This window comes from Protomyctophum bolini, assembly GCF_963924005.1.
Source record: "Protomyctophum bolini genome assembly, chromosome: 13".
Taxonomy (NCBI): Eukaryota; Metazoa; Chordata; class Actinopteri; order Myctophiformes; family Myctophidae; genus Protomyctophum; species Protomyctophum bolini.
In genome coordinates, this window is record NC_137874.1 from 15,575,470 (window position 1) to 15,602,211 (window position 26,742).

Here is a 26,742-nt window from a genome sequence, read left to right on the forward strand (position 1 = left end):
GGTCAGTATAAAGTGGAGCAGTGTTTATCCAGTGAGCGAACTAGCCTACTTGCATTACATTAACATTTAATTCCACATTGTCGTCACAGTGTGCATGTGTACTGTACTGTACTTAGTAGCCTGATAAGGCTCCCTATTATCGGTGTTAAAAGGCACCACACCGATCACACAGATTATCAGATTAAAAGAGGACGTCGGAAACACATGGAAAATAAACGCACTGTATTCGTCCTATACATGTGACTGCGTCTGCTTGCTTGTGTGACATTTCTAACCCCAGCAATTTCATGCCGAGCAAGCTTTCCGTAACATTGATTTCCACTGTATGTGTCATTTATTACTATAGTTACCACGCCTATGTAATGAAGGATAATCACACTCCATCCACAGCTAAAATCGCCTAATCTGTCCTCCAGTAGACAGGTTGATGATCCCAAAGCCATCCAATGTTGCCATTCTGGAATGGTGTGCTTAGATTATGTCACGAGGAAGTACGGGGGTGGACTGGACTTAATCCCATGGTAGTCCAGTGAAGTCCAGAGTCCAGCGCGTTCTAGTTCTGGTGAAATCATCATGATAAATCTCCCTTCACTTTCCGACACTCCCATGAACTGAAATTCCCATATTCTGAGTTTCTGAGTGTAAGCCGTGATGAAAGGCCCTTTGTGGAAGTTCATAGGTTATGTCACTTAAGTATAGGCTACCAGAGCTGGTCAGTCAAGGTCTTGTGTCATATATAACATTTCACTAATCGTCTGTCAGTCAAAAAACTTGAGGGGCGGTGTTTGTTTGGAGCATTTATGATTTCAATCGTTTGCCAGCTAAGTCTATGGACTTTAATGTTTGTTTAGGGCACTAAACACGACGTAAGACGTCATGTGGTTGATATAAATACAGTGGGCGCCCCTCATTTCACACAAGTGTGATTTTTCTTCACAAAGGGGATGGAAACCCTATTTTAACATGTCCAAACATTGCATGGTGGTATAATCTTCAGAGGCTCCTGTCATCCCGGAAACCATGAAATCAAACTCACTTCTCATCCCCATACGTCAACTCAAAGCCATGCCTATGGAGTGTTTGAATGGGGATAGGGGTTCATCTACTGCACATTCAATGCAGCAGTAGCGCAGCAGAGAGCCGATTACACAGATGTGGAAGAAAAAAGTTCCTGTCTGAGTTCAACATTGGACATGCATTTCTCCTCCATCTCTCCCTCCTTTCTCTCTCTCTCTCTCTCTCTCCTCCCGTCTCTTTCCGCTCTGTATTTTCTGAAACAGTGCATGCCATGTACACACACTTCAAGAGGTTGTATAGAGTAGGAAGGCGAGGGTAGGGGAATGCTGATGCGAATGTTGTGGGTGAATGAATCTGAGAGAGAGAGAGGATAAGGAATCTCTCTCTGAAGTATGGAGGATGGGATTTTGTTCAGTTTAAGGGGGAAAAGAGAGAGAGAGAGAGAGAAAGCATGGACAGGAGTGAATGAAGGAGAGAGGGGGAGAGCGGTGAGCAGCAGCGGAGGCAGGCAGGCAGGCAGGCACTGAGAGGGCAAATTGCCTCCCTCTAGGCAGGCCTCAGAAGTGCTGACAGGGTCAGATCCGGTCCCCATGGCAACACTGTGACGCCTGGCTCCCAGGTCTGTCCGCCTCTCCGAATATGTGTATAATGGTGGGGGCAGCAGGGAGATGTATGTAGGTGTGTGTGTGAGACTACTAGACTTGAAAGAGAAGGAGAGAGTCAGTACCGTTTGGTCATCAAGAGCCAAGACAAAACAGTAGAAGTATAAAGTACCTCAGTAAAGTATCTCAATTCATTACCTTGGTTTCTGATAAGCCCAACCACTCCAACAATTTGCAAAGAGGCACATTCAGCACACACACACACACACACACACAGTCACACACACACACACACACACACACACACACACACACACACACACACACACACACACACACACACACGCACTTCACAGCGGGACCCCCTTGAAAATGAGATGCTGTGTCTCCAGGGTCCTATCCTGCTAATGAATACAAATGTATCACTGTGTCTCTTTTCGCTCTCACACACACACATGCTTGCACACAATGCAGACTCACACATACAGTACATACAAATGCACATGAACGTATATACTTAATGCACAAAGACTGGGTTCTCAGGAAGTGCGTGTGTGTGACTGTGATGTTGAGGTGGACAAAGCTGAGATCTATTTGGAGTATGACTTTAAGTGTAACAAGCAGATATCCTGCATTTCTGAGTGACACAGCTTAATTACTTCTTATTTCTTCATTACGTGCGTCTATTACAGGTATTATCCAAGCTTTTCATATTTACACTGAGACTGACTGTGGGTAGTATTGAAACACCTCATCTTACTGCAGAGTATGTGTTAATTTGCGTGGGAGGTAGCAATCACGACCCCCATTCAGCAGGGCTATATTTATCTGCATAAGACAAGGGGTTGTTATGGAGAATCTTTTAAACTGTTGAAGCACAGGTGATAGCCAGCCTAGCTGTGTATTATTGATTACTTAGCATTTGTCTACGATTATGTAATATGTGATGAAGAAGATGTATTCTTTTTGAAAACGGCTGCCTCATATCATGGTGCAGTTAGAATGAGGATGCAGTCTGCAGAAGTCAGAGCCACATCCTGAGTCATCCTCCTCACTGAATATACATGCAGTACATGCCATTTTATGTACTAACTAAGTAACACAAATAATTGAGCTCTAAAAGTCCCTTTTTTTTGTTTTGCGATATGCAGTTGAAACTTAATTACCGTTCTATAGCTGTGCTTGTGTGTTTAAAGCATTTTCAGCTAGGACATGTTGTCTACTAGTTGTCAAAGGGCTAGGCTCAGCTCACCACCACACACATAGAACCACGGGAAGGGGTGAAAGGCCAGGGTCAGAGGTGAGGGGGGGTCCATGTGTCAGAAAAGAAAACAGAAGAATGGGTCCCCGCTATGCCTACATAGTTACAGAGGAGAGAGATGCAGTCACTCGTAGCATGCAGGGGTGGGATGGGGGTTGAGAACTTGAGATGAAATTGTGTCTATTCTGGGTGGAGACTGTAGAGAGATAAATGGATGGAGACAGACAAGGGAGGGAGGGAGACTGAGAGAAAAGGACAAGCGGATCACGATTGACCGTTGCCAGTCGGGTGAAGTGTGCCGCTGATGATGAATGTGTGTTTGGCACCAGCGTCGTGTGTCTGAGTCACAGAACAAGATTACATCATTCGACCAGTCGGTCACAGGAACTGATTTATTGACTGTGACACTGTCACATGTACATGCACGGCCCCAGGTTCAGTGTTGACAGATTGCGTGAGAGAACAAGCGGGCAGGTCTACGAAATCAAGCTAAAAAAGGATCAAGTGATTAGGCTGCATGATCTGATCACACATACACACAGGGTTTGGGGTCCCCAGCAAAATGAGTTCATAATCAAAAGCTAACGACCGCTAGCGTCCACATAGAAACGGCCAAAATAAAATCCCTATGTGCACGCATGCACGCCGACTTTATTTGCATTATGGCTCCAAACGAGATGAAATAGGCATGATCGGTATCATCACGTGACATCAGCCCCCATATATGGTGCCCAGGTCATCGCGACATCACGTGACATCATCAGGGATGGATATTAATTGATGTCATATTAAATATGACCTGCTGTCGCAGTTAAGTCCATATATGGAGATCCCTGATGTCATCAATCTTGCCCATAGTAAATGTGACCTGCTGTCGCAGTTAAGCCCATATATAGAGATCCCTGATGTCATCAATATTGGCAACTCTACATCTGACCTCAAACCCTTAGATCTGCATATATGGATATGTCATAACCTGTTCTGACATTCCATATGTTGATCCTTCCCCATCCATCCTTCCTCTTCGATGTCTCCCTTTTGACTGATACCTGTCCATTTAAACTCTAGACGAGCCTGCCCCAAAGTTATTTGTGCACCCGGCGAAAACTAGAGTTCTCAACAGGCCCGAAAATGAAAGCCCAGCCCTACCTGGGCCCTCATCAAACCCTGTACATTCAAGACACTGCCCCCGCTGCCACCCTTAGATCTCCATATATGGAGCTGACCTGTTCTAACATGCCATATGTTGATCAGACCTCATCACACCCTGTACACTCAAGACACGCTCCATATATGGCCAGTGCACGCGACCCCCCCTTTGGGGCGAGGTCGCTTCTCGCCCTCAGGCATAAGGCAAGTAAGTGGAATGCATTGTAGGCATCATTTAGTGACATCAAGAGGTAGGTCTAGTGCTTTCCAAAGTACATGTTGAGATAATTGAATGGAAAGTTGGAAACTGAATCGACGGCGGTCGCAAAAGATCGAAATGTCGGCGGCTAGAATGCCCTGTAGCCTGTAACGTGCTCTGTGAGAGCATGCTGTCCCTCTGTGCGAAACAAAGATTTCGAGTGTTGCAGAATGGGTATTGACCAATGACCACTGCTGGACTGTTTGAATGAACCATTGTCATTGTCCTGTTGAAGCAGTCCTCAGAGGGGTGATATTGATACATCTCTGTGATGCCATGGGGGAAAGCTGAATTAGGCCCACTCTAATGCATCGATTGCTTATGTAACTCTCTGTATGCATAGTTGTGTGTATGATTGCATTTTTGCGCGTGTGTGTGTTTATGCATGCATGTGTCTTTGCATGTGCTATACGCCATAATATTTATTTTCACCCCCCAGTCTCTTGCTGTGCACTTGACATGTTCTCATTTCTCATTGAAAATTGTGTTCACGGTATTTGTAGAATGGGTACATTTCAATGAAAGTACAGGTCAATACTACGGGGATAAAACCAGAAAAAGCACTTGTTTACATCAGGGTCCGTACAAATATACACTTCCATGCAAAAAATAAATCATCAACACTAATCAATGAAACAATATAATGAGAGCAATAGTATAGTCTCCACTCTCCATAGAAGTTTCCAGTTTAGTGTTTATTTAATTAACAATACATTGGATGGTGTTGTTCATCGCGCGATGAACACATTGGATTCTTCAGTAACAGGTAGGCCTGACAGGACTTTGGAAAATATGTTATTGTAAAGGAATTAAAGGAGTTTGTGGGCACTTTTATAATGACAAGTGGGGTTGGCGCTAAACCGGTCACTACTTCCGCTAAGTGTTATTATGGTCTATGTAAGACCAGTAAATATTGGACAGAGAGAGATGTACAGGTCAAGAAACAGAATATGACATATGACACCACAATGACGGCCATGCCTCCACGTTACATGCACTGATTGTCGGATCAGTCCCAACAATAATTAATATTTACCAGTATTACCCTGAAGACCCTTGATCTATGATTTTGTGCGCCAACAGAGCCAATAATAAGATGTAGTTTGACTATTGACAGCTTTTGGAGTCGGTGGTTAGAGAGTCCGCCCCGTCATTGGAAAGCCACAGGTTTGATCCCTGTAACAAACAATCAGCAATCTGTTCTGTTGATATCACAATGAGGCTGAGTCACCACCTGCTCATTCACTGCCTGTCTATCTGGGTGAAGGTGTGCATTTACTAACACGTATTTAACCTTGATGCCCTGTGTAATAACTGCACAGGCCAAGTATACAATATGAAATATCGTATTGTTCTGAATATAAGACGACTCTGATTATAAGACGACCCCCATTTTTCAAGACTCATTTGCGGAAAAAGAACATTGAATGTCAAATAGTCTCGTCCCCGATTATAATACGACCCTGTTTTTTAGGATGTTTCCATTGGAAAAGAACGTAGTCTTATATTCAGGCCAATAGGGTAAGTAAATGGTTAGTGTGAGTAATGCCTTCAGAGCTGATGCTCTCTTAGTAGCTATCATATTGAACTCTATTGAACTCTATAGCGTCCCTATTCAGTGCCAAACATTTATGAAAATAGATCTACACGCTCACAGGGAAAACATGGGGTTTACTTCTAAAGTAATTAACCTGGGGGTTAATGATTTATGTTTGGAACACAAACGCTCGTGTAGTACATTGTGTGCTGCCTCAGCCTGCATTATATGTACGGTATGTGTGAACCTGTATGTAAATGAAAAGAACCAACCAACAAATGCCCCAACCTGTTCTTCCTGTTAACTGTGCCGTGTTGCTGTGTGCTTAGCCAACGTCACAACATTGACAACAAAACAACACCCAGAGTTCTTACTGGCTTCACACTAGAACACAATACAGACTAGAATCAAGTCAAAAGACCATTGTTCGCATGGAGTGGAATTGTGCCACTGTTCTCGGCACAGTGCCATCTTGTGCCCCATGCTTCCTTCAGAGTGAAAACGCTGTAGAGTGAAACACGCTGACTTGAGAGACGGCTAGAAAGTAGAAACTATCAGTTAAGCCCCACAGGAAAAAAATGCCAGATATTGTTTGGGGAAGGCAAAGCAGAGGCTCATCCACATAACTTCTAAAGCAATATAGGAAATTATATATTTTTTCCTTTGAATTTTCCTCTGGGGGCGACGGCCAATAGAACATGGATAACAGGTTGCTGGCCCGGTAGGTCCCCCTCCCCCAGCCCTCTTCCAGTGGGGCGCCTATGTTTTTATTCCTACTAACAACAATGTATGTATATACACGTTCTGAATACCCCTTATACCTGGCGACAGATTTGCTATTGCGCAACTCGGAAGCTGTTCTTGAGAGATTATGTGCAATGTGACAGCTACAGTAGGAGCGAGACGTCTATCGATTTGTGATATGACAGAATTATGAAAGTTGAATATGATCAGTTTCATTTTTGACACACAAGAATTAAATAGGCTCATTGTCCTACTTATAGTGATCCCCAAATGACTTGCCATGGGGTCTATTTTGCAGAATTGCCCCTGATACCCTGAGATCTCATACCATAGAGCGGAGCCCATAAGCATATCGCTTTTACGCTGTTAGTTGTGTTCAAAAGTCAAACTTAACTTTACTTTACTTATTTCCATCAATGTGTTACATTGGTTGTCCCACACAAGCCACCACAGTCTGCTAAACAGATGTTATGCTGTTATGTGTTATGTCAAGTCCCGGAAAAGACGTTCACCCCAAAACATGATTTTCTAGACTACGCTGGCTTGTGTGGGACAACCAAGGCAATAAGTTTGTAATGACAACTAATAACACATTCATGAAAAAAGAAAATCACTTTTGACTCCAACAAATATATTATGGGCTCCACTCTATGAGGGCTGCTGGGGTCTGCTGGGGGAAACTGGATAGACCCCATGGCAAGTCATTTGGGATGAATATAAAGTAGGAAAATGAGCCTATATGTTATTTAGTCTGGAGTTCTTTAATTCTGTGCTTACTATCTGTTCGACTGGAGGGCCATCCCACACCAAGCACAACAACTATAACAGCGACCAGCGGTGAACAATATAGACATAGGTATAGTTATTAGAGTTATGGTGCTTGGTGTGGGCAGCCCTTGATGCAGGAATATCCGGGCAGATTTTCTTTTTTCAATTACTTTGCAAATGGCAATAACAGTCTTCCACAAAATGTAATATGTGAAGAGGTATTCTATGCTGTCGCGTACTAGAGAACATGTGCGTGCGCACACACACACACACACACACACACACACACACACACACACACACACACACACACACACACACAGAGAGAGAGACACGCACTATGCTAGCATACAGTAGCTTTAATAAAAACGTGTTCCTCGGTTGCAAATTGTTTCCAGCGCAGCTGAATGGCTTCTTTATTGAGCTGGTCTGTCTCCACTCCCCCCACCCTCCACCACTGAGCATACAACATGTTCTTAAAGTAAGAAACGCTGATGCGTTTCTTTTGAGCACATTCCTTCAGTGTCAATCTATTTTACATGATCCCAAGACTGAGCTGTGATACCTATTAGTTAGTAGTTTATGATTACAGAAGTCTTGCAAAACACTGTTTCCCAAACACTGGGTCGGAACCCATAATGTGGGTCCCGGGCCAATTCTTATGGTCCTTTTTTCCGTTTCCTACATTCACAAAAAGATTTGTATTATTTCAAAAGGTATTCATTTAAAAACAATTCCCATGTTTTCAAAAAGTATGCTATGAAAAAATAAATAACAATTTAAAAAAAGGTTCAAGAAGTACTGAAAATAGCATATCTACAAGCTCACAACACAGCGCAGAGGTTGTAGATTGCTATTCTCACAAGTTTGGGTCTGCGTCTAATTTCTCTATTGGGTCTTGTTGAGCTTTAACATTTGGAAACCACTGTCCTAGACTGCCAATTATCAATGTCTGGCTGATATTTTGTACTGTTCTGTTCTGAGTATTTAAGTGCATTATATTGACATTTCATGCACATTCATTACTTTAATCGTGTTGCCCTCTGGGATATCACGCTGGGCAAGACCTACGCTGTAGAGTGCATTGCTGGAATTTGTCGGAAGTAGCGGGATTTGGGCGGAACTACCGCTCAAGGAAATTACTTTGACGCTTTACAAATCTGTTTACATTCTCCGTGAATGAAACATGTGTTGTGATTGGTTGAAAAACATCGTACCCGGGGGAAATACATACCCTAATGTAATAATACTGACGGATGTTCTGGCCCGACACTTCCGGCGATATACACTCTCTGCCTTAGGTTGTTTGTGAGCAGGCTTTTCTCTTCGCAGATGAGTAAGGCTGGGGCCGAGGCTACTGGGAAGTCTGGGATATACTGTACATATAATTATGTTTAGGCAAAAAAAACGAAAAAGAAAAAGAAACTGTCAGTCAATCAAGATGACTTGCAAATGTGTTTGTTTAGGTGATTTGGGGTCACTTTCTTTGTAAGGTCGCTCACATGTTATTTAGTCTGGAGTTGTCCATTAACAGGGTCAGATTGAGTCTCGCGGGGTCCCAGACTGAGAGAGAGAGAGAGCTGTGTGCAGCAGCCACAATAACAGTCAGCCAAGGGTCACGGCTGATCAGCTGGATGTCAACAGTGGGATCAGCGAGCGTTCAGGGCCTCCGGTCCTCATACACATCATGTTAGTCTCTGTCTACAGTCGACACCGGTCGAGGCCAGGCAGTGCACTGTTCATGTTAGTCTCTGTCTACAGTCGACACCGGTCGAGGCCAGGCAGTGCACTGTTCATGTTAGTCTCTGTCTACAGTCGACACCGGTCAAGGCCAGGCAGTGCAGGGTTCATTTTAGTTGACTAAGATTTTGATATTTGTGGGGTGGCCGTATAGCCTCCTTGAGAAGGGGGAGAAATAGAGGCTTGTCTTGACTGCAGTTAGAATTATGCTCTTCCCTCTCCTCAGTAACTGCGGAAGTGCCCTGGAGCAAATCTTTATTTGTTCCAGTAGAGATGCTCTGTGGGCAACACTAGAAGATCATGTACTGCTGGGAAGCTCCCGGATCATGTGAATAATATGTGCAGTTCTATGATCCTGAGCAGGGTGTTTCTATGCTTATCATCACAGTGTGTAGAATGAGCATTGTTTCCAGATGAACGTGATTCAAGTTATATGTGCAAACAAAATGTCACGCTGTGTGATTGCCTTAAAGTCAGCCTGCAATGGCTTTTTTGGTCATTTTATTATTAATTAAGTAGTCTGAAACAGAAGCCTGTACGTTTCTGAACCAATCGGAGCACCCCATCCCTTCAGGCTATGGGACGTTAGTACATTAGCTCTGCTGCACACGGGTGCAGTGATTGAGATCCTGTTGCAAGTGAGAGACGGCCAGCTCAGCATGTTTGCTTTGCTACTACGTGGCTTATTTATAATCTATAATGTTTTTAGATACATATTTTAGCGTGCTGATGAAGTGTGCTGATGATGTTTAAGATGAGTAATACACATTTATATTCATGAAAATCGATCTATGTCATCATGCAGCACGTTTCCGTTGACAGGGAGCAATTACAATTGGCTGCAGTAGAATATGAAGAAGACCGTTGCTCTGGCCTACATCGCTGTAGGAGGCATTGCTTTATTGAACATGGATCCGGTGTAGCTTGGAGGCAAAGATTATGAGAGAGATAGATAGAGAGAGAGTAGGCCACCGGCAAGTTAAAAGATGAAGCTCAGAGACAAGACAGCCCTCTGGCCTGTGTGTGTGTGTGTGTGTGCGTGTGTGTGCGCACCCGTGCGTGTGCCTGCGTGCACAAAGTCTGCGAGCGTGCGTACGTACGTACGTACGTACGTACATGCACGAGTGAAAGAGAGCTGGAGACGGGTTAGAGCTGGCCATCATGTAGTCTTGCACAAATTTGCAATCATGCACTGGATTCTACAAATGAGACTAATATGAACGTGTGTGTGTGTGTGTGTGTGTGTGTGTGTGTGTGTGTGTGTGTGTGTGTGTGTGTGTGTGTGTGTGTGTGTGTGTGTGTGTGTGTGTGTGTGTGTGTGTGTGTGTGTGTGTGTGTGTGTGTGTGTGTGTGTGTGTGTGTGTGTGTGTGTGTGTGTGTGTGTGTGTGTGTGTGTGTGTGCGTGTGTGCGTGTGAGAGACCACCTATTTAAATGGGTGATTAATGAAGCGCTGGACCTCGGGAGGACAGTGTTTTGATCAGGTTCATGTTTTGCTGAATCTCAAGGAGAGTGGCAGGCCCTTCCCCGCGGCTCCTCCAGCTGCAGGAGATCACCTTGCACAGAGGAGAATGGTGCATGTCATAAATAGAGCCGCAGATTTATTACCCCCCCCCCAAGAGTCGTTGGAATAAATGTCATCAACCAAACCGAATCTACCTAAATAAATGTAACCTTTAAAGCCTGACAGCGTTTTGCTGTGCAACACATGGTGTATAATATACACACACACACACACACACACACACACACACACACACACACACACACACACACACACACACTAAATAAATTAAGCATATGTCTACAGTATAGGCAATTTTGAATACCATTCCAAAAATAGGGATGCCAGGTTAAAGTGATATCACAAGTCAGTCCACAAAAAGATAGTGGACAAGCAGGTTTTATGTAGATAATGGTAGTGTCAGGTTAGCTCCTGCTAACTGACAATGCATTACTGTAGTTGATAAAACTGGTACTTTTTCTTGTGTTCTGTGGCGCAACCCACTCCCGGTTGCCCCTGTACTCCTGGCCCCTCCGGGTGAACCTCCCCGGGGGATACACAATGAAACAACTTGTTTCAACACACTGTTGGTGATACCGTCGATTCAAGTGCTATAAATATTGCCGCCTCGCATTCTGTCTCCTGGTGGGATAACCCTCAACTATGCCTTTATGTCTCCGTCCCTTACGTCATCGGGGCATACTTTCTCGCTGGCTTTGGCATGGGAAGATGTTTGCGATAGATCCTGATTGGGTCCCCAGCCTCTCCTCTGCCTTCTTCCCCCCCCGGCTCCATTCCTTCCTGTTGTTGCTTGTGTAATTAGTTGAAGCTGATCTTCTCCCCTATCGAGGCAGACATTGTTTTCTTGTTACCTCATTCAAGACAACACTTTGTTAACACAAAACGCAACCAGCTGCTCACATCTGTAACCAGTTGATGGAAATTCACCAAGAGGTACTTAATCCTCCTACTGCGGTGTACAAACAAACCTGCCCAAGTGTCTTTAGCTGGAGCCATTTCTTCTTCTTTTTAATACAGGGAGGGAAGATTGTCTGCAACTGTGATGTAAATTCAGGTTCAGCCACAGCCTTCTGACACAGAACACTGTGTGTGTGTGTGTGTGTGTGTGTGTGTGTGCAATATATATAACGCAGTGTGTATATATATATATAACGCAAAAGTAGAGAATTTGTGTATACTTTTGCGTTTCTAGTAGCAATTGTACTTCCTCAGTTACTACTATGTACCACCATAGTTGACTCAGTGACTCACAGGTCTCTATTCCTGCACTACAGTATATTTAAGATGTTTCATCCCAAGACACAAGATGTCAATTACCCAAGAAGTCATTACCGCATGTTTTTCATTCAGTGTTTATAAAATGTGAAATGGGTCCAGTATGTACCTCTAAAACAGTTCCACATTTTGTGGGCATTTTTTGCTATCAAACACTCTGTATGGTACCTAACCGCTTAACCTTTGTCGTACGGCGGCTTCGAATGTCTTTGAACGTGTTTTGTTGTTGCCTACAACGAAATGCCCCCAAAATAAGCAACGCCAGGTGGAAAGTGTTTGAAGGAGTGTTTAAAGTGTGGATGCTTTGGAACGAAACGTTATTTGGCAGAGGACGCGGTGGAGCGTCTGAATTGAGAGCGAGGGAGCCGTGTGTGGTTGGTTCATTGCGTGTCTCTGTTTGAGAGAAAGAAAAGGTGAGCCCTGCTGCTTTGCAGAGAATGTCCCAAAGCCGCGGGGGTGGCAGGGTGGGGCATCCTGGAGACTCAGCAGGCTGCCTGCCTGCCCTGCCGTGTGTGTTCTGAGTTCCTGCAGCCCCAGCGGTGCTGATTCACAATGTGACGAATGGCATCCTGCCTCCGTTCCCATGCATCCAATGTGTAGCATGACTAATTAACCACTGGTTCACCCTCACGTCCCTATGTTTAAAAAATATATATGTCGTTGTGGTCGGGGCGGAAACAACCTATCTCCATATTCAAACTGCACACACAAACGCATCAAAAGTAGCAGCTCTGTATGTTTTGTATGGTATTTTGTATACATGTGTACATCGTCATATGAAAAACGGTCAAATAAAGTTTATCAAAAAAAAAGTAGCAGCTCCGCAAGCTCAAAGGACGGTGCGAAGCGAGTGCCTTTTGAGCTTGTAGATCTGATACTTTTACTATTTTTTTTAATTTGAATCCTGAAAATTCTTGGACATATGAGGTTTCCATCTGACACAGTGACGGTTTCCAAAGCAACAGATCTACAAGCTGAGTGTGACACTGTGAGCTTGCAGAATGTAGATAGTCTATTTTTGGTATTTGTCGTATGACAAAGTATATACGGCTTACAGTAAGTGCTTAATGAAGTGCAGATGCACCAAGACTAATAATGACAAGAAAGGGCAGTATTTGCTCCTTATTAGATTGTCGAGGCCAATTTGCCAGCATGGGACAACTGAATAGTTATAGACAATTAGACATCATTGGCTGTAAGTAAATGTGCTGTATGTGTGGATGGGATACTATATCATAGAATAGAGAGGGTGTGAGTGACAGTCATTGGAACAATCCAGGAAATTAACTTATCTTTGTCTGGGTCTATTTTTAAGTAGGTCTACTGCAGCATTTTGATAATGGTGTGTGTGTGTGTGTGTGTGTGTGTGTGTGTGTGTGTGTGTGTGTGTGTGTGTGTGTGTGTGTGTGTGTGTGTGTGTGTGTGTGTGTGTGTGTGTGTGTGTGTGTGTGTGTGTGTGTGTGTGTGTGTGTGTGTGTGTGTGTGTGTGTGCGCGTGTGCGTGTGCGCCCGTGCCCATGCACGCTCATAAACCCCCAGGTTGTTTCTGTGTAATGCCATCTGGTAAATTCCAGTGCAGAGGGCATTTCAGATTGCTTGCTCTCTCCCTCTCTCGCTCTCTCTGACTGTTGTACACACAGCATCACGTGGATTGTGACTGCAGGGTGACACTGTCCTGAAAGGGCACACACATACACACAGAATGCACTGTAGTGAACATGTCTACCATCCATTCCGTCTATCTTCCATTTTTCAGCCTCATGTATTATGTAATATTCTCTTCTGTAGAATTCCAGCAGCCTCAGCAGTAATTCAGGGAAAGCTAAAGGGTGTTCTCTGCCACTGCTGCTCAAAAAGGCTCCGCTACAGAAATGTGAAATGTTTATGGATGTTTGTTTGTCCATAGATCGACATATTATTTGACAAGCCCAGGGGTCGCAGACGTTTCTAAATTCATAGAGCAAACTTTTTTTCCAACCTGGGCTTTGCAACCCTAAATAACCTGTGTAATTGGAACGTTTTGCTGCATCTTTGCAAGAAGCTAGTTGCCTAGATTAGAATGCCTACCAACTGCAGATGATGATATCATAATAATGGTCCCGACTCCCCACTACCTCTGGGGTATTTTTGTCACTGCACATTTGCACATAGTGAGGTTTGTCCTCTGCATTTCCATATCCATATCCATGCTATAGCAGGAACAGTGAGTGCTATTATTTAATACAGCGCCCGGGGAGCAGTTAGAGAGGTTAAGTGTCTTGCTCTGGGACATAAAGACCTGGTCCCGGGGGTGTGGGGGTGTGGGGGGGGCACCTTGTATTTCCCAGACGTCCTCTCTACCCATTCAGAGGACCGGATAGGAGTAGGCATTCATTTCTACTAGTAGAAAATATCAGAGTTCAAAGGTTTTTGCTGTGTGTGTGTGTGTGTGTGTGTGTGTGTGTGTGTGTGTGTGTGTGTGTGTGTGTGTGTGTGTGTGTGTGTGTGTGTGTGTGTGTGTGTGTGTGTGTGTGTGTGTGTGTGTGTGTGTGTGTGTGTACTGTATTATGTATGCCTGTAGTGTTATGTATGCCTGTACTGTATTATGTTATGTATGTTCGTTGATGAAACTGCAGACATAGACACATAGCTACAGATCGCACACGGAAGAGGCGCCGCTCTGTGTCTTTTTCTCAAGAGGCCATTTCATTGTCTTATTTGAATTTGCAAAAAAAAAAAAAGAAAAGCTAAAATGAAATAAATAATTGATGCTCATTAGTGGATGTTTTCGTACACGGAAAAGGTCGTGTTGATATAGATTATCTGAAAGCCTGGAGGTTGCGCTAATCCTGACTGCGGAGACCACCTGGGGTAGAGAAGAGCTGTGCGTGTGTGCGTGCGTGTCAGAGGTCACCACACAGCATGTTGTTCTCTCTGTGGTGGGGACGCAGGGGGAGGGGGTTTGACTCCACTCGAGGGGTTTCGCTCAGCAGGGGGTCAAGAAAACATGTGGAGGGGGAGGTATGGAATAGAACAGCCAGGTTCCCAAACATGTCTCCCTGGGAACCCCAAACATGTGAAAATAGCCAATCATTGGATTTAGTTTTTTTATCCATGAAATGTCTTGCTTTTTTTTGGGGGGGGGGGGGATATTCTTTTTGAAATTAATAATAATTAAAAACTAAATGTAGGAAAACCAAAAAAAAGAAAGAGACCCACAAATGGTTCCTGACCCCACTGTTTGGGGAACGGTGGGTTCGATGCCCTGTGAAGCAGAGAGAGAGAGAGGCTTCAAAGGAAATGGATTCAGGAAGGGGTAGGAGGAAGAGAGGAGAGGGGGGGGGGGGGGGCAGAAGGTCCTGTCATCAACATCATCCTCCTCACGCTGTGTGGTCCTTTCCTTCTCACCACAACACCATCTGATCCCTGACACGCATGTTGCCCTTTATGCTTCTGACTGTTGCTTTAACTCTCACAGTCAAATGAACTCTCAGGACTTTGCTCTGTAGTTATGCACTTATGCAGTTATTATGTAGTTATATTATTGCCCGCATGTTATGCTTATATATTTTCTTACCTGCACTTTAACCACTTAAGCCCTAGTTCTGTGGTCTTTTTCCAACTCCACGATCCCCAAATCAATATGTGTATTTGGAAAAGGTTTTGTGCCATGGACCCCCAGAACAGAAGATCTATATAAGAAAGAAAAATAAATCTACATTTTGCAAATATTTCCAAAAATAGCAGATGTACAAGCTTGTATATTTGCTATTTTTGAATATCCAACAGATAAATGGATAAAGGGGTTGATTGATTGTGATGCTGTATTTTAGTTTGCTGGCGACCCGTGGAACCCACTCTGAGAACCACTGCCCTAGTTTATACTTCGTCATACGAAGGTGTCGCAGGAATATAGCCACAATGCAAGCTCACAATGTGTTAACTTGTATTGCGGCGTGTCGTGAGCTTGTAGATCTGCTATGTTTGCTATTCAATTATCAGAATATAACATTTTCGCCTATTATGGCCACAATACGAACGACATGTTGAAAGTGGATAGTGCCAGAAGTATCGTAATCAAAGACCATTGGTTAAAAAGGCATGGACATTTTTATTTCATTCGTAAATGCAAATATAAACGTACTATTATGTGCCCATACACAATATAGCAATAAAGAAACCTTGAACTAAATAAATATGTTCTCCACAGACGAGTTTCAGGCGGCTATACTTTGACAAAAATGAAGGTGCCATGAAAAGTTACCTGTATTGGATTACCAATCTCAAGCAAGTTTCAAGTCTCTGCATGTAGATTTTCATACCATACAGAGATGAATGGAATGCAATGTCTTCCTCAGAAATCAAACAAACTGTGCACGGTATGCTTTGGGAAATGCTTGCCAGTATTCGTAATGCCAAGTATTACGTGAGTTGCACTCACAGATATGAAAGACTAAGGATTAAACTAAGATTAAAACATAATTGTGATACAAGTAAACAGTAACGTTAGGACAAATTATACGGATTAGGAATAGTTTAGTAAAAAACCACAGGAGTTTCAGGGTTCTTGCTTCACACTACACAATTGGACTACTCGGGATATGCATGTTGCACAAGCTATTAACCGGAATAAATAGAAACGTGTATAAATGTAATATAATTTAAATGGATGTATATAAGTATACATAAACAATCTTTATTACCACTACTGTGTGGGTACTAGAGTTATAGTAAATATGGACAGTAATACAATCGGTGAGTAAAAAGGAATATGCAATCTATCCAGTATCCACAGTGAAAAGCATTTGCAGCAGTTGTACTCCGTGGGCTAAACATAACAGACGGCCAGTATGGCCCTTTAAAATCTGCTGTGCAAGTTAGACAAAATGCAAGCGGGCGAGTGTGGCTGGCTGTGTGAGTAATTGGAGTTCCCAAGTGGGTGCCTCCCATTCCAGATGCTTTGTTAAATCAGGCCCATGACACCTACACACAGGGCTAAAGAGACCATTTCGGTGGCTAGGATTACAGCAATTATACACAAAGATACCACTCAGCAGTTACTTTTATATCAACAGAAAGAAGACCGCAGTTTCATAGAGCCATAGAGCTGTTCCATTTAGGCCCTACGGTATGTTATTGTTGCAGCACTGCTGCTGTTACAAATGGATAAACGTTGGGTTTGGCTCTGTACGTGACACTGTGCCACCTACATTTCCCATCACCTCTCCTGTCTGTCATTCACTAGCTTGGGATGGACAGAGAGTCTAGACGCTATAACGAGGGACGGGAGAATAAAGTCGATCACCACATACGAGAGCAATTCCATGTCCCGCTCCACAGCTTCAAAGACAGGAGCCTCAGCAAACGCCCAGGAGGCTGTGTGCGTGCGTGCGTGCGTACGCACGCACAATGCCATGCAGTTGTTTGATGACCAAAAGGTTAAAATACAATTTTGCGTTTCTCTTCCCTGTCTTCTCGTCGTTCTTTTTCAGCGTACAGTCCACCGAGTCTCTTCACCCAAAATAGAAGATCTACAAGCTCACAACGTGGGTGTGAGCTTGTAGATCTGCTATTTTTGGTGAATGTTCCCCCCAGAAAAGGAGTGGTTAAACGCCAAGCATAAAAGTTATTTTCAGTCTGTCTGTCTGTCGTTTCCTCATAGACAAAGTATTTATTTAAAGACCGGCAGGTTACAACACTTTTCTTTCCTTGTTTTTCTTCTTTGTAATTATTTGTTTGGTCCAAAATATTGTGTTTATTGTCATGATTTGTCACGACTCGAGTTGGATTTGTACGTCACTTAAAAGGTCTTTAAATAAATACTTTTTGAAATGTCTATGGGAAGAATGCATTGGGAACTATTTCCTGGGCCTGGCGTCGTCATGAAAGGGGGCAGGACTGCCTCTGTCTTCATCATCGTCACTGTGGCATCTCACCTTCAGCCACACCTGTGCTGCACTGCCAGTACTGTCCTCCCCTTCCCCAGTGGTCATTTATCCATTTGCAGTGGTGGAAAAAGTACTCACCTTTTTACCTAAGTAAAAGTATCAATACTGCGACATAGAAATACTTTAGTACTACTTGAGTAAAAGTATTGGCATCAAAATATACTTAAAGTACCAAAAGTAAAAGTACTCACTGTGCAGAATTTCACATGTTCAAAATGTATAAAAAATCATTTGAAAATAGCCAAAATATGCCGGTATACAGTGCTGAAGTGGTTAGTGCGTTTTGTAATAATATTCTAAATCTACAAAGTAACCAGTAACTAAAGTTTTCAAATACTTTTAGTGGAGTAAGGATTTGCCGCAGAGAAGAATAGGTAGAAGTAAAAGTAAAAAAGAAATTGGAAATACTCAAGTAAAGTACAAATACCTTTTACAGTACAATACTATAAGTAAATGTAGATACTGTATGTTGCACCATTCTTCCTCGCTCGCTTTCATTCTTTCTCGCTGTCCTTTTTCATTCCTGTTCCGTCTTTTGGCATGACCCTCTGCGCACGCACGCACGCACGCATGCACGCACACTCGTTCTTTATCCAACTCCTCTGTAATGGCGTTGGATTGTAAAGGAGGTTCCCCTGACAGAGCGCGGTATTGTGATGTGGAAAGCACAGAGTGTCCTCGCTCCTTAAACTCTTACAGATGGCCGACACTCGCAGACCCGGGAAGGCCCCGTCGGAGCAAAAACCAGTGGAAATATTAAAATGACACTCGCTTCTCCCTTCCTTCTAGGCCTCACGTGCTTCATGGCTTCCTCACGCGCGCGCGCACTCGCACACGCGTTTCCTCATTTCCTCCCGTTTCATGTCTCATGTCTCATAATGTCATTAACTTTCCTTCCTGTGTTCGACTCCCTTTAACTGCTTTACATCTTGATTTATACTCGCACGGCAAGAAGGATCTTAAAAATCTTTTAAAATCCTATACTGACAACTGACACAGCCCACAACAGATAGGCAAAAAACACTCTATACTGACGAACTGACATAGCCCACAACAGATAGGCAAAAAACACTCTATACTGACGAACTGACATAGCCCACAACAGATAGGCAAAAAACACTATACTGACGAACTGACATAGCCCACAACAGATAGGCAAAAAACACTCTTGTGTGTCCGTCCTGAAGACCAGTGACATTGATGGCCCGCGTTGCTTTTTGCCCTATCTACTGTACAGCAGTGGTTCCCAACCTTTTTAGCCCGTCACCCGTCAAGAGAAATGTAATACCTCCCCGGGACCCAAACTAGTGCTCACATGTGACGCGAAGCGACGCGTTGTGATCTTGTAGATCGACTATTTTCACTAATTCTATGGAATCTCTTTTTTCTCTTTTATTTCCTTTTGAAATAATAATAATTAAAAACAAAATGTATGTAACAATAAATAAAAGGGACCCATAAAAATGTGTGTCCCAGTGTTTGGGAACCAGTGAGCTACAGTATTTCCTCTTGCCCTCTAACTGTATCTGAACTGCTGTGCTGCCTCTGGTTACTGAATTTCCCTCACGGGACCATCTAGCTTCCAGGCATCTAAAAAGACAAGTATTGCATAATGCATTGCATTGAAATAGACATAAAGCAGGTTTCCTTGTTGTCAGACTAGTAGCAGACCGCTCCATGAATTTGCTGAACTGTGAAACCTGCCACAGTGGGGAGTTGGGAACAAGGGAGGGCACGTCTACGTTTTGAGTCATTTGTCTCGTTTTGTACATTTTTAAGTGGCCACACTTCGATGACTGCAGACAGAGTCTTTCAACCTCAAGTCACCTCTTCAGACACCACCTGATCCTTCAGCACTCCTTATTTCTTTCTATCAGTACCGTTTGCATATTCATGGTATCATTTAAGTTATCATTATTGTTTTCTGTCTCTCTCTTACACAGTCCAGAGCAAGTATTTTGCAGTAGAGAAAAACTGATCTGGGGTAGTATGTGTCCTGTAACCGTTCTCCCAACAACACTGTTGTGATTGTGAATTGATGGATTTACAGTAAGTTATCTGTTTCTTTTACACGGCTCAGTGGAGAGTGACGATAAATGTGTGTGTGAGAGAGAGAGAGAGAGAGAGAGAGGGGGGATGACATGAAATATGGGTCATGTGCTGGACTCGAACACATAATAACATGATTATAGTACAGTACGTGTGTTAACTGAGCCAGTAGGGCACACACACACACTGGGCATTCATATCATATGAGATGACGCCGCCGCTGGGCTCAGTAAATCATGGGACATTAATTTATTATGGCTGAGTGTCGCAGCCACATTTTATTTTTGTCCAGACTTGCTGGTTCCTTTGACTCCCTCCCTCTCTCTCTCTGCTCTCTTTTGTTTGTCGCATCATGTGTCTGTGATGTTTTAATAGCCACATGATGAACCGTATAGCGTCTGTATTCTGGGCATGTGCTAACAGGCGGACATTTGGGGGAAACAGGCCAACATTCTGTGAAATAAATAGTCAGAACAGAAGTAGGGTTTAAGTGGTTAATATGTCCTACGAGGAGGTGTTCCGTGTTCAAAGTCAACGGCGAGATAAAGAACACGTGTGACGGGCGAGTGCTTCGTCCTCAGGAGTCAAGGGCACCGTTAAGTTTATGACGTTCACGCTTGGCAACGGTTTAAACACCGCAGAGAGTGTACACCTGTTACTGTGCTGGTCCACTGGCTCTCAGAGCCCGCCGACACCTGCTGTCGTTGTTAACACACTGTCAAATAGACTGTGTCCTTTTAACTCGTTGAGACCTGAGGCCTATTCTACAAAATGGCCTTCTAAATCAGTCGTTCTCAAAGTTTTACGTGCCAAGGACCCCCAAAATGATATGTATTTGGCCGCAGACCGCCCTCCCCATCAGAAGGGAAGAGTTGTGTTAAAGCTTAGCTCTCAGTCAAGAGATCTTACTGGTCAGGATTTGTCTTTACTATTATAAAATAAAGTGTAAAACATGGGCCCAAATGGCTTAGGCTGGGTTTTCATTTGAGTCCGGGTTTTTTCTCTCCCCCTAAAATTTGCACCAGGGATTTTACTGTGTGCTGTACACCCAGGCATGACCATTAGTTTCCTGCCCTAGCATGGAAGTGGAGAAGACACTTTCCTGTGGTAATAATGTCAAAACAACTTACAAAGTAAAATAAATGGCTTGTATGCCATTGCAAATACCTTGTTAAAAAAACACAAGGGAGAGCACATATAGGCTTGGGCGATCCTTTCTGTTTTCATATTGTGATTCGTGGCCATTAAAAATGGCCGATACACAATAACATTGCTAGGGGACAGCGGGAGTAGGAGGGGTCATGTAGGTAGTGTCATATGAGTGTTAGAGGAATTATATGGTAATGTGGGTTGTGGAAGGTATTACATGTGTTTTGGTTTTGAACCCTTAAATCTGTGACATATTATCAATTCTATCGCCAATCAGGACAATCTTATAAATCAATCTACTGTGTAATAAGCCCGTTGAAAGACAGTTGAAAGCCAACTGTGAAACAGTCCCTGCCTTCACTTTTGCTTGAACAGCGGTGGTTGTACTCTGAATAGCCTTCGGGGCAATAAATGTTTCAGTGCAGCTGGGCACGGCCAACACTTAGTGTGTTAATTTGTCTTCTCTAGGAGTGTTGAGCAGTCATTTGAAGTGTATTACTAATACACTGTAACCCTTTATTCAACTGAGAGTTTTTTGGTGTTTCCTGTCTCAGTGGGCACTTACTGTAAGGTGTATAAGGCTGTTGTAGTGTTCTGTATGCCCTCTGTAGTACAATGAATACACTACAGTTACATGTCTATCTTGTCAATGGAATACTGGACATAGCACATAACATTGGCTAATGGCTATCAAGTGATGACACTTAAGTACTGCTGCATTCATAAGGTCCAAGGATGGCTTCTTTATTGGGGAGATGAACACTCTCATACTGTACTGCCACTCTGCGGCACACAGCCCCTCAATGTACATGTGACCAGTTCCAGCGCCCTGGCCCACTCATGGCCATCATTGTCATTCTTCCGTTTCTTACACGCCACAGTAGGCTGTGACAGCGGAAACGGTCGGTGTCATGGCAATGGAGAAAGGGAGGGATACAACAGGAGAACGCGTGATCGAAGGCATTTTACCTGCAGGCATCTGTCAGGCGAGAGGAATTCAGCTGTGAGTGTTTCCAGTGAGAGGGAGAGGGAGAGGGAAAGCGATCTGAGTTGTCAGACAGGAGAGATGATAGGTTTAGAGGTGGAGAAAGAGCGATTTATAGATGAATGAATGGGCCGATCGTGTGAACGGGAGTTAAGTGATGAATGAGGCAGAGAGAGACATCGTAACGTCTGACAGGGAGAGAAAAAGAGACGGGGAAGTATAGGTGAGAGAGAGGAAAACAAACTGTTTACCATGAAGCCAAATTAAACAGACTAGAGCGGTGCCCGTTGGGCACTGGCCTACTTGGGACGATGCAAGTTGGAAATACACACGTACATACGTACGCACAGAGATTTGGTGCATTTAAGGTGAAAGGTTATTTTTATAGAGGTTATACTGCTTATAGGTTTAATGCGATGATGTAGATGTGCGTGCGTGCGTGGCAGCATTTCCTGCCATCCCTACTACTGAACCCTACTACAATTTAAATTTATTTTTGCTCAATTACAGAAGATAAACCATGAAAATGTATACAAATTCTATCCAAGCAAACCGTGAAGCATGTTATATCGAAGCACTGGACTGTGACTGAGAACGTAAGTGTGGCATAAATACTTGTAGTTGTAGGAGACAATATTCACATTCTTGACATGATCCTAGTGTAGGATAAAAAAATAAGTACCATATGTAGACACTCTTTTATCTATGATAGTGCCATGAACGACCTCATGCAGTCTCTCTGAATGCATTCATGACATGATTCATGTCTCTGGAATAAACTGTGATGAGGAGAGAGAGAGGCAGAGAAAGAGAGATATAGAGGAGAGGAGATGATGAGTAGGATCAAAACTTGTCTTTGTGAACGTGCCTCTTTAAATCTGGAGTAGAATCATGCGTCATGTAGTTTCAGTTAAGTCATCCTTTCTTAGTTAATGATCTCCTGGAGTTCTGTCTGAGTGAGCCAAGAGCAGACCAATGCGTCATTAAGCTCATTTAGCTCAACCAGAATGCATTTTCCTCTGCTTTGCATTACTGTATCTTTTTGAGGCCAGGTTGATATAGTAGAAAGCTGAGTTGGCAGTGAAGCCAGATTTATATTTCACCGTACGACAAATACGCCAGCAAAAACAACCGATAGTAGATGCCATGTTCGTTGTGTACCTGGAAATTGATCAGAGACTTCCTCATTCTTCATGTCACATTCCTGTAATTATGGGATTATGTTAAGTTACACAGTGACATCTGCTTTGCTCATACTGTAGGCCTACGTGCGTGTGTGACCAATTATTTCACTATGGAGTTTCATTTGCAACGTCAAGCTGAGCACATTTGATAAATGAAATACCTCTGATGTGCAGATCAGAGATATCTGGGGCTTAGCTTTCACAGTGCGCCTCGAGTCGTGATATGAATCTTGTCCTCATCGTATCGGCTATCTTGTCTTTCTTGATTATTATGTCAACATCATAACATCATTTGCAAATGTGCCTTTGGTAAGTGTGGGTCAGAGAGGCATGAGCCTGACCGAGGAGGGACCTGTCAGGATGATAAGTCATCATCATCAATCATCAATCATTAGTTAAGCACCGGAACCTCCATATTTTGGGAGGAACATTTGCCAAAAATGTTTAGGGAAGTCATTCTGTGTGAAGAAGTGCTCCAAATACAGCGCAGTGTTGTTTTTTTTACAGCAAATATCTTTTTAGTCATAGTCTGTATGTCTCTGCCATCGGTGTGTGAATGTGTGAATGTAATGCACAATCTAAAGCCCATTGGATAAAAGCACTATATAAATGCACCATTTACAATTTACCAAGTCTGTACCATGATGATAGATAGGTGCTGCAATGGAAGTTGTTCCATGACGCGCGCACACACACACACACACACACACACACACACACACACACACACACACACACACACACACACACACACACACACACACACACACACACACACACACACACACACACACACTCTTGCCTACAAACACTCTTTTCCCCCAGAGAAAAACAGAGCTTATACACTCCCAGAACGCTGCCTAAGGCATTGTTTCAATATCACACTTTTCATCAATCAACTGCTTATATAAGTGCATACCCAGCACGGCCTCCATCCTCTCCTTGGGTGGCTCAGTGAAGTCACAGATACCTACACTCTTCGGAGTTAAATTAATTCAGAGGCTTTTCTTGCGCATTGCTATCACCTGCCGAGTAAGCCTGCTGAGCTAGCTGTAATCTATGTCTACTATAGTTTTGGAACAACTGGCTTTCCTTTTCATTTGTGAGGGATTTCATAAACTTCGCTAGCAGGCGTCTCTGTGCCTGAGTCACACCGCTATTCAATGTGTAGCTGTCTACAGAAGAGACATGTGTGGTTGTCCACAACCGGAGGGCATTCTTTAAAAAAAAATCACACCCGTGTAAAGTGAGGGGCGCTCTTATCATCATTCATCACATACATCATAAATCACATTCCGTGCTCAACCAATAAAATCATCACAAATGTCATTCCGGCCAATCACAATTTGCGTCCTCACTTTTGTCTGCAATGTTTGTGTTTACACAAAAGTCCTCACTTTTGTCTTCAATGTTTGTGTTTACACACTTTTGTCTTCAATGTTTGTATTTACACACTTTTGTCTTCAATGCAGACCCTGAAAGCGGGACAGTCATAGAAGGGTTGGCGCCCCTCAAAAAGACCCCCCACCCCCATCACTTTGTAATGAAAGCACCTTGTTGGGCTTCTATTTTGTCAATGAGCACCTCTTCCCCAATAGGCTCTTTGGCTCGAGAGCTCTTTTAAATGGTTTGATAGCATCATCATCCATGCAGCATCCACCTCCAGTCCCAGAGGTTAGAGCTCCACATTCACAGCAGCGGCTCATTAACTACTGTATGTAGAATGTATGAATGAATGTATGAGGTCCCACAGGAAGCCTTCCCACCTTCTGTAATTTGTTGACTGCTAGAGAAGGTCTAAAGTGCTGTCTGTCAGTGACACACTACTTAATGCACACACACGCGCGACACACACACAAACCCCATCTATCCATCCATCCAGGCAGTACTTACTCCTAGCACATGTTTGTTTGTTACATGGCAAGCAGCGCTAAGCAAGCTATAACATCGCCTCACATCACGACACAACACGGTGTTAACTTGTTGTTAAGATCTGTTCTTCATGGCAAACAACAACCTCATGCGAATGTATTCTTATAACCACATGAACCCTTGCATCCCTGCTCTGGGTATGTCATAATAATAGGTGAACATTTGGTGAAAATAGGCGGACGTTCAGACAAAATAGCCCTTGCACAAGCTCACAACGCTTTGGTTAAGACATAAAGGTATAGACTCTCTATAGCTATACCTTTCTGTCTTTACCAACGCGTTGTGAAAGAAGGAGGCCAAGTATAGACCCCTGGGGGATGCTGGTAAACTAAGCATATCGAGTTTTAGTGGCTAATGAATAACCTGTCCTTGAATAAACAGATGCGAGCGAAGCAGCTCATTTGCATAGTGACACTGTGTTTCTGCTTCAGGTCCACTCCGTGCATGAGCCTGCCTGTGGAAGAGCAAACAAGCTGTGCGTGCGGTTGTGCCTGCATCTGGGTTTTGCATGAGTGTGTGCACTTGCATGTACGTGTTTATGTGGGTGTAGCGTGTGCTATATGTTACGTTTGTGTGCAAGGATGGGATGTGTGTGCGAACGTGTGCACGGGCACGCGGCGTGACTGTGTATGCTCCCTCTCGCCTCTGTCCCGTCCGTTCCCTGTGGCCTCAACTGTTTGTTAAGAGAGAAAATATTTTAATTGAATAGACTTCCCTGCTCTGGCTGTGAAACCTCATTACGGGTCCCACTGTGGAAGGGAGAGCAGGGAGAAGGTAGTTTCCCTGAGGGAGATGGAGATGGGGAGCGGGGGGGGGGCAAGATAAATGCCACTCAGACACATCCTCAGGGTGAAAAGGCAAAAAAAAGGCAAGAATGGAGGATAATATAAGGAAATGAGAACAATAATTGGCAGGACTGCACCCTTAGGTTATGGAGGAAGAGGGAGAGTGAACTGTCTGTCAGGAAATTCACAAGACGGTGAAACATTATTTTTGTCTGGACCTGCGAGGGAGGATCAGCTGTCCAGCTTTATATGTCACTGACTGACTGACTGACCGATGAAGTTCACCAAGTTGATTCCAGGTTGTGGGATGCAGTGAGGCCTATGGGCTCCTGGACTGAAGCTATATATACGCCTCTGCAATTAGGCCTGTCACAACTATCACATAATTGTTTAATCATAATTGTAATTATTTTTGTTCTCAGATATTTTCCAGTAATGACAGAAACTATTATCTACAAGCTTACAACATGTCACTTTGTGACGTGTTGTAAGCTTGTAAATCAGCTATTTCCGCTGTTTTTCATTTATATTGATTAAATTATTATTATTAATATTGAAGTTATCTGACATATCTGTCCTGTACAATTTGTGATTATGAAGCCTAAAAACCAAACAGAAAATACATTCACATTTATATATTCCAATGTTCATACTGTATATTCCAAAAACACTATTTAATTGTTAATCGCAATTATTTGTGTGCCAATTAATCGTCAACTTTGTAATCGTGACAGCCCCACACATAGGCTTTTTTGAAAAGCGACTTAAACGAAGCCACTGATGTTGATGGTGTGTGTGTGTGTGTGTGTGTGTGTGTGGGCGTGGGCGTGGGCGTGAGCGCGCACATGCATGAAAGG

The 26,742-nt window shown here is 43.5% G+C and overlaps 1 protein-coding gene across 1 annotated transcript in view; it reads left to right on the top strand.

Moving 5' to 3' along the window:
* The window catches only part of ubl3a (ubiquitin-like 3a), a 45,369-nt gene that overhangs the window by 1,188 nt on the left and 17,439 nt on the right, over positions 1 to 26,742 (top strand). The gene's annotated exons all lie outside the window — the stretch shown is intronic.